Raw genomic sequence first — 9,564 nt, forward strand, 5'->3', positions numbered from 1 at the left:
TTAAGTTCCTATTTGCAGATTCTTAATACATGATGTGATAAGATTGCATTTTCATGTTTTGTAGGATCGAAGAAAAGAAATGAAGCTTAAAGGAAAAGTGAGTTGAGTCTGATCACGAAGAAATGGATTTCGACCGCATCGTTCGATGATTGGATTTTTGAGTTGCTACTTAGGAGTTAAATAGATTGCTTAGGAATATTTAGTAACATAGTTTTCATTTGTAATTGTGTTGTAAGGACAAGTTTTTCCGCACTTTTATAAATAAAAAAATTGATTTTTGTCTTGTTTTATATTTCCTTGCAATTGCATTTGTGAAAATTGGTGTTTATATATTCTTAGCAATATTGTGAATGAATTTGATTCTTTCATTTGTGGTAGTGTCAACCAAATAAGGAAAGATTCTCATCACCCAAGTTTTAATTGGACAGAAACTTGGAATCATGCGACTTGTATTGTATGGTGAATGAGAACCTTCATCTTTGGGAAATTAAGACTGATTCCTTGTTTACATATGTATGTAAGTCAAGTGAAAGATGAAAGGATTTGTGTAACACCGTAAATTTTCAAACAATTTTTTCATTTTAAAAATCATGTAATTCTCATAACATAGTTCACAAAACCCCAAATGGCAATGTTTTCAAAAACACATATTCATAAAATGTTTTAAACACAATCTAGGATCCTCAAAATGTAACTCCGCCTCGTGTGTACAATCAAGCCGGCGCCTTCCCGTGATCCTGAGAAGTACCTGAAACACATAACACATAACACGGTAAGCACGAAGCTTAGTGAGTTCCTCAAAATACCAAACATAACTCATTAGCCTCCCATGGCTATGCTCGAATAAGACCCTCCAGTCAATATGTCTCAGTGGGACCCTCCGGTCCCACAACTCAGTAAGCTCAGAATAATACACAACATAAATCACAAAGACATAATGCAAGATATCACAATACTCAATATAAGCACATAATGTTGGATTAGTGTCTAAGTCCATAACTATAATTGGTATGTACTTGACCCGAGAGTAGCATGGTCCATTTGGGTTGCATGGCACCGGAACAATCTGAAGGATGGATAATTGAGAAGAGGTTATTTATGGTTTATTAATATATTATAAGTTCTAATATATTAATATGAAATCATATTATTTAATTAGAATTGATCAAGAATTAATTTGGAAATAATTTTGTGATTGAAAGAGACTAATTAAATATATGGGGATTGATTATGTAAATAATTCATTCTTATAATGTGGGCTTATGATCCATAGTTCTTCATGTTGAGCTAAACCCATGTGGTGACCCATGGATACTCCATGGAGGTTTTAACCTATGGAGCATGAGGGATATGGAAAGTCATTAGGGTTTACATGGTGTAACCCTAGTTTGCCAGACTATATAAGAAACCCCAAGGCTATAAAATCGGCACCTAGACCTAAGAGAGTGGAAACACAAGAGGGCAAGCCTATTTTATGAGTGCAAGTGACATCTTCTCAAGTTCTTCCATTTGTTGGTTGTCACACCCCCAAACCAAGGATGGCGGAAACGTCCGGGGGTGGCGAACTTCATGTATAGTATCATAACCACGAGTATAATAGTGACCAAAGCAAATACAACCATCATAAATATAATTGAAAAAGGTTACACCATAGTATGAATTTCCTGTTTCAAAATCAATTACATTATGATGACAAAATGAATTATTTGACTTCTTAGCGTCCCATCCTCAAAAGATGATGATTACCTGTTTCACTGATTTTCTGAGAATACAAATAGTTTCGAAAAAGTGTCAACAATTAAGTTGGTGAGTTCATAAGCTTTTGGATGCTGAGTTCGAAAAACCTTTGTTTGTAAATGTAATGTATACCCAAGAAAAATCCAATATTTCCCTTATAAAATGTTATGTAGCCTTAAACCCCAAGACCTAATGTATGTGTGTGTTTCGTACTTGTAACGATGTATGCAGTTTTATATAGATAAAACCCCTTTTAAAGTAGAACTTCCCGTAAACTTGAAATGTCGTTAACTCCCTATGTGAGTCGCTATAACCATACTATGACTAAATGAACCTACTACAACGTTTTTCAGGCGTCGGAATGTTATGACATTTGTCACCCATAGACCTGCAGGTCCCACTGTAGCTAGCAGCAAGGTGTGGGGCGTCAATCCCAATATAGATCTATATACAATTATCACGCTCTCTCTACAAGAGACTCTGGTTATAACTTACATGAATTTTAACCCGTACTCTAAGAGTACAATGAAGAATTGTCTCACAATTTACGTTAACGAGTTTACGTGTGGTTTGAATGTAAAACATTTTCTGTGGTGGAAGTAAATCCCCTTTTATGTAGTATGTTTGTAATGTAAAATCCATAAACTATACCTATTATAGTTTATTGTACGTGTTCGAAGTGAATGAAAACCCTTATCATGAATGACTAATTTCTGTTTATGATGTTAAACTAACAAGAAATACATTCAACATTTAGAAACTTATTGTTATACACTTTGCCCAACATGTTACAAAGTGTTGTTAATATTGTAAGCTGTTTAACTAGTTTTTAACTTTTCTGCACTGTTTTAGAAAAATCACAGAAAAATCATACAAAGTCGAAAACTGAATCCGTAAACTTTGAGAGTTTAGAAAATGTGTCTAGTTTGTTCATAATTTTTATTATGATTTTTAGTGATCTCTAACTTGTGTGAAAATGTTGATATTCACAGACTGGTCCGAATTCGTTTCTGAAATGATAGGCAGTTTTGTAAAAATCACCATAAATTGTAGAAAAATCGTATGGAGATGTGCAAGTAGTCATTAGAAAGGTATAAACCTGAACTATTTGCACCTTGTAAAGTTTTGAAAACTAAAAAGTTTAAGATGTTCAAAACAGTCTGTGAATGGAACTAAACTTTTCTGTTGAAAGCTGATGTTTGAGTTTAGTTAAGTTTTTGGTGTTAAAACTTGTATTCCCCCCCCCCCCCTAAAACTTGAAGAAAACCTGAAAATGTAGGGGTATGAACTCACCTTGAGTGATTTCTTGGGATGGATGTTGAAGAAAAGGAGTTTCCAAGTCAAGAACACTTGGAAGATGCTTGAATATTTGAAGATCCTAAGAACAAATATGACGATATTTGTATGAGAGATCCATGATTTGAGTGAAGAAGTGTAGAATATTCAAGAGTATGATGATGATACTTACCAAAAGTGGAGAGGAGGCTTAAGATCAGCCTTGAAATCTCGAGTTTTTAGAGAGAGAAAGTGAGAAAGAGATATGTTTGCTTTTGGTGAAAGAGTGAATATCCTGGAGGAGAGATAAGGATTTTCCAAGACTTGATTAATGTAACTTGTTGGAGAAGTGTGTGAAAGTACAAATAGTTGACTAGCTAGAGGTGAATAGTGACTGGAGGTTGTCATAGAGTGGGTATGGGGGATGGCTTGTTGTCATAACTTTATGGGAAAAGTCAAAAGTACCTTCTTGTACTTTGAATTTGTCCTAATCAATATTATGGATTATATCTTAGAAATCTCTAAGATATGGATATTTTATGATCTTAGAGGGTTAAAAATGATAAAATATGGGTTTATATGAAAATCCTGCGTTGAAATTACCAAAAATGGGCTTAAAACGTGAAAAGGGTCGAAAACCGGGAAAAGGAGGCGAAGTTCCGAGGTCTGAGGTGAGGGTTCGGTCCTTGGTGTTGAGGACCGAAAGTTCTTGGAACCGAAAGGAGATAGGACCGAAGTGTGTGGGACCGAAGGCGAGACAAACCGAAAGTGTTGGAGCCGAACCGATGTGATGGACCGAACCGAAATGCAAGGAACCGAACCGAAGGTGGCTTCGGTCCTTAAGAGGGACTTCGGTCTTAGGAGGTTTCGGGTCTAGGAGACTTCGGTTCTTTAAGGGAGGTTTGGTTCTATTAGGGCTTCAGTCCTTAAAGCTAGTTTCGGTTCTATATGGCTGATTTTCAAATAAACTTCTCGTTTCGAGTGATTTTTGACAAAGTTAAGGGTCGGGATGCCCCGGGTGATTATAAAAAGTTAAAAGGGATTTTGAGAGAGATTTGGGAGAGAGAGAGGGAGATAGAGCTAGAGAGATTGAGAGAGACTTTTTTTGCGACCTTTGTTAGTGTTTTGCCTCCTAATGCAAGGTTTGTAAACCCCGTTAAGCCTTGTTATGAGTGTTATGCGCCCCCGTAAGGTATGTAATTGTGTTTTATCGAGTCGTTACATCACTTCATCTGATTAGGGCTTAGATTTCCTGAACACATGAAACCTCTAAGCGATACTTTGTATTAAGACGGTGCGTTGTACAATAGAAAACATATTGTAAATCCTAATATCCAAGGGTTAGATGAGTTGACCCGTTTGACTTGTTGACTTTACTTGACTTTGTCTTGACAAAAAATTGACGGTTGTCACATTGGTGGTGTTGTGTGATTCCATTTGAGGTGCAACACTTGGGGAACTAATTTCTTAAATGTCCAAGGTTTCAACTACACTAAAAGGTATGTCATCTAACTTGTATTTCATGTTGTTTATACTCCATTGTATATTAGTTAGGATGATGCTTTGGAATATTGAATGTTTGCATGTATAATAGAGAAAACATAGATCCAAGGTATTTAGGGTTGCATGTACACCTTAGGAGTGTTAGAATGCTCAAAATCCTACACATAAGACCCTTCGGTCACACAAAGGTTACCACTCTAGGTAAGTATAGTGAGAAGACTCACCTCGTAAGCAAGCAAGGAAACTGAATACCCCTCGAACAGTCTAATCCCCGCCTACATGTAATAAGCATCTCTATTTAACACTTAAAGATCACAACTCCAAATAAACTCGTGTTAGTCCCCATTTAACTCTTGGGATGGGTAAAAGACCATTTTACCCCTCAATGACCTCCATCCATCAGTTTGACCAAACCCTAAAGTCAACAGAAGTCAACACTCGAGTCAACAGTCCATGTTGACCCAACTCGTCGAGTGCATCTATGTGACTCGTCGAGTCCCTTCGGTTCCTCACAACCCTCATGAAAGTCCAAATCAACTCGCCGAGTTGACCCCTCAACTCGTCGAGTTACGGCGTGTTCAGACTCATCGGGACAAACTCCAACTGACTCGTCGAGTCAGCTCATCGACTCGTCGAGTCCCTTAAGTCGAATTCTCATTCAGACGTTTTAAGGCAGAACTGATACCCCATACTCCAGATCTATCTTCCTAAGGCTCGAATATCACGTAAAGCTGCAAGCTTTACGTGCATGCATGACATATTAGGCTCATAATGCCAATATAAGCTCCAACAAGGGTTAGATGCATAAGAGCTTGCCTCCAGCTCAATAAAGCTCGAGTCTTTGGACTCACAAGGCCTCTTACAGTCCAGATCTGAGGTTTCAACCTCAAGCCATGCTCAAATGACTTAATGACACAAGATAGATGGGAGAAAATCCTAAAAACTCCCTAAACCAAGATCTCATAAGGAAATGATCAAGTTAGCATCTTTTTACCTCCAACTGAAGCAAATCTCTGAGGAATCTCTGGATCCAAGCTTTGATGCTCTCCACTTCTCCTCCAAAAGATCACAAAAATGCCCAAGATTAACTCTTTTTTCTCTCTTAGCTCACTCTAGGCGATTAAGGCTTCACACAGGGGAGTTGGGTGGCTGGTGAGGTGGAAATGAGGGCTTAAGGCCCTTTAAATAGGACACAAACCCAGAGATTTAGGGTTTCCTCACACAGCGCCAACTCGGCGAGTCGGCTCTCTGACTCGTCGAGTTGGTCATTAAACCCAAGTGACCAATCTGACTCTACTCGACGAGTCGGGCATACAACTCGTCGAGTCACTCATTCAATCCCAAAAATAAATATATAAATATTATACATGAGAGTTGGGATGTTACAATCTGGTACACATTGATGTGCACTAGTCAGATCCACCACAAAGAATGATAAGATTGTTCGTCATGATTTACTAAAAGTTTAGTGGACATGGTTATACTTAGAAGATTAAGTGTAATTCTGAATCATTGAAAAAAGTTTCGATGTATAGCAGAACGAATAAGAAGAATCAATTAGGCAGAAAAATAAAAATTTTCTCCAATTTGAAAGGAAATGATGGCACTTTAGTATCGTGTTTCTAAAAGCATCTTCAATAGTTAATATTTTTTTTGTCATATTACATTTCCACTAACTTTAAAAAATAAAAAAATAAAAATAAAAACAACTATTGTTATAAACCGACTCTAATAATTAATTTTTAATTGTTATTTTTATTTTATTTTTAAAATTAACCAGTTTATCTTTATCTTTCTCATATGTTATATAAATTAGTGATTTTTCAATTTCTAAGTTTACATCATATTTTTTACATTTTAGTAAATAAAAAATGATTAAATTACGCGTTATGTAATAAGTTTTAATTTGTATCTGTGTATATCTAATCAAATAGATTATGTAATAAAATAATTAATATCAAAATATAACTACAGTGTAAATTAAATTGTTCCGAAGTATAAAAGATCAAAAAAGACAAAACCATAAAAATGTTAAAATGTTAAGAGATTACTGAGTTTTCAAAAAAAAAAATTGTTTATAACAATAGTAAAACTGTAAAAAGCTTCCCAGAAAAACTTTTATAAAAACAAAAAACTATCATTTTTAATGTTATAGTATTAAAATTTCGATCCGTAAAAGCCGGTAGGCAAAAAAAAATCCGCGGGTAAACCTCCGACCCGGTCCGGGAAAAGAAACCTAACGCGGTCCAAATGTGCAGCTCTGGCATCCCCCAAATCCCAGGTAGGCTCAGCTGTTGCCCATCCACCTCGATCATCATCACCGCTTGCACTTGCAGGTCGGTATATCTTAATCCTTTCATTCTTCTTCTGCTATAAATACTTCTGTGGGTTTTTGCGTGTCGTCTTCTGTGAATAGTGTAAAGTATACTAAAGTCGGGGATTTGAATCATTTAATATTGTTCATGAATACTTCACAATGTTGTTTTAATATGGTGAAAGCAGTGTTAATTCTATCTGAATTTTTAGTTTTGATATACATTCTTGCTCATAATTGTGGTGATAGCATGCATATGCAGGATCTTCATTTCATCATTTAGTGCTTTTTTTTTTCTTTGTTTGCGTGCTGTAAATATGTGTTCCTGTTTGATAATTTGTGATGATGCACAACCTCTATCACCTATTTGGGAATCATTCGGCCCAACGTGTATTTGATCTGGATTGCTTATGCCCTTCAAGCTTATCATATAAGAAGAAGCACTCTGCACATATGATAATACTGTCTACTAAAGTTCAATTTGGAAATCTCCTAAAACGCTTTAATATATATTAGCTCTGCATAATTTTCAGGTTTACTAATTTTATCAAGGTGTAATGTAGTTTTAGTTATAATCACAAGTTCATAGCTATAGTTGTCTGACAAAAATGAGAATATCTAAACCAACACCTGATAGTTTGTGTGATATTGAGCTTGTGTTCATTTGTTTACTCTCTGCTGATAACATTTCTTTTTTCTTGATCCTGGATTCCAGACCTTTTTCTCCAATTTAGATTGATTGCACAGGTGATCTTATATCTGTACTTGATAAGTTTTCATGATATTTAGTATGGAGTTTACAATCATTGTAATGGGTGATGCTATTGTTGGTAGCCAGTTGGGATTTGAGGAGGAGAGCTCCTGTAATTGGAACCAAATACAACAGATTCTACTGAGCTGTGGCCTAAAGAAGAGGTAAGATGTAGATGTCATGTCACCCTTTATTTGTTATTTGATATTCCATTCATGAGAGATTGACACCAAAAAAAAAAAAAAAAACACCATTTCTCCTGTAACATGGGTCGTTATTTATGAAGTCATATGTAGTCACTGAAAGTTGTGTAATTGTTCATTGTTGGTTGGCATTGCAGATTCCTAATTTTCATGGGCGACAAGTCTCCATAATGATCGTGGGCACTTGTGATGTTTCTTTATCCTGTGAGCATAAGTTTAAGCCATTAAGTTTCTTTTATGCTATTGGCTATTGGCTATTGCTTCTTCTTATTTCAATATGTTGATATAGTCAGGAAAGTTGTATGATGTTGTCAGCCTTGCAGCACCAGAACCAAAAGCCATGGTTTTTTTTTATCAGATTCAAGAATTGGTATTATGCATTCATAACCCTTGGGCTTGAAGCATAGGATAGGAGTAATATGTTTCATTTTTTGCTAGTGCACCAATAGTAATACCATAATAGCTTCAATGACCTTATTATGTGACACTTGACAATTGGTAAGAATGATTACAAGATGGTTATCTGGAGCCTAGTGAAGTCCCGAAAGATAATACGAAAGGTCAACTGCAGGCTCTTTGACTAATTCTGGTCATCATTTTTCAACACCTGCAAAGGTATACTGGTGAATCGGATCATCATCTTCCTCCTCAAGAGAAGAAACCAAAAAAAGAGAAAGAAACATGTGGCTTGAGATATGTTATTTCTCACCTTTTGTTTATTTCTTTCAACACTTTGTTATCCCAAATTTTTTGAATATTAAATTCATATATTTAGTCAGTATAAGATATACTGGTGAATGTGTAAAGAGTAAAAGTAACTACTCTGATAACAATTTAAAGACTATAAGTAAAGGAGGTTTTTAGATAAGTTATAAAATAAGAGGCTGTAACCAAATTAGTAAAACAGAAAATGGAAGATAATAAGTAAGTAGTACATTAATCTAATGTAGAAACAGAAGTTGCTCATCTGATGACGGTTTGGGATTTCTTTTTATAGCATACAACAGAAGCATTAATAATTTTAACTGCTATGGTTTTATTTTGGGCTACTTGCAACATACTTTACTCTCGATGCCAATTTTGCCAATGCACTTTATTTTACTCATTATAGCAACCTACTTATATGTTTTTTACCCATAATAGCATTACATACTATTATTTCTTTAGTGAGAATAGCAATGTACTTTATTTGTTTCCCCAGAGTAGCAACATACTAATTTTGGCAATGTACTTGCATTTTGATACCAATATGGAAAATCTACTTTATTTGTTTACATGGGTAAAGAAATGTAAGTAGTTTGCTATTAATATTTGTGTACAGATTTGCAAGTGCAGAAGCAGAACACTGCTATTGTGCATTACTATTATGGATAAAGAAATTGGTATTATGGGTAAAAAGAGTAAAAGAATGTTGATTCTTGTGTAAGAATCAACTACATTGACAATATACCTTTTGTGTAATTCATTTTTGTCAGAAGCCTTTTTTTTTTACTTGTACTGATTGTATGTGATTTTTGTTGCAGCATTGGGTTACATAATTAATTTTCAGGTTATGATTTGTGTTCAAAATAAATAAAGTATAAACAATGAAATAAAGGACACTCGATGGTTACTTTGAATATGTGTAGTTTGCAGAAAATGAACTTGCATGCCTACTACAATAGCTGCGTCTGGTAGTTAAGTTACCTTGCTTTAATTTGAAAAATAAAATACAAAAAAATCTGCCTGCCGTATTATTTTTTGTTCAACTGTTGATGTGATTAATTATATTTTATTGGTGT

The 9,564-nt window shown here is 35.2% G+C and overlaps 2 long non-coding RNA genes across 3 annotated transcripts; one reads left to right on the forward strand and one right to left on the reverse strand.

Annotated features, from left to right (window-relative positions):
• Positions 1–682: 682 nt before the first annotated feature.
• On the reverse strand, positions 683–5,564 carry LOC145163253 (uncharacterized). Its single transcript, XR_013739680.1, has 3 exons — positions 5,510–5,564; positions 4,740–4,790; positions 683–748 (listed from the first exon to the last, which is right to left on the reverse strand). It is a non-coding gene; the product is annotated as an uncharacterized LOC145163253 (long non-coding RNA).
• A 1,153-nt stretch (positions 5,565–6,717) lies between these two features.
• On the forward strand, positions 6,718–8,567 carry LOC145165998 (uncharacterized). Of its 2 annotated transcripts, none has more exons than XR_013740301.1 (5): positions 6,718–6,851; positions 7,545–7,576; positions 7,664–7,744; positions 7,921–7,987; positions 8,073–8,567. It is a non-coding gene; the product is annotated as an uncharacterized LOC145165998 (long non-coding RNA). The 2 variants fall into 2 exon arrangements; XR_013740302.1 differs by having other exon boundaries at positions 7,668–7,744.
• The last annotated feature ends 997 nt before the right edge of the window (positions 8,568–9,564 follow it).

The sequence above is a fragment of the Lactuca virosa genome, chromosome 3, assembly GCF_052849685.1.
Source record: "Lactuca virosa cultivar CGN04683 chromosome 3, Lactuca_virosa_CGN04683_v6, whole genome shotgun sequence".
Lineage (NCBI taxonomy): Eukaryota > Viridiplantae > Streptophyta > Magnoliopsida > Asterales > Asteraceae > Lactuca > Lactuca virosa.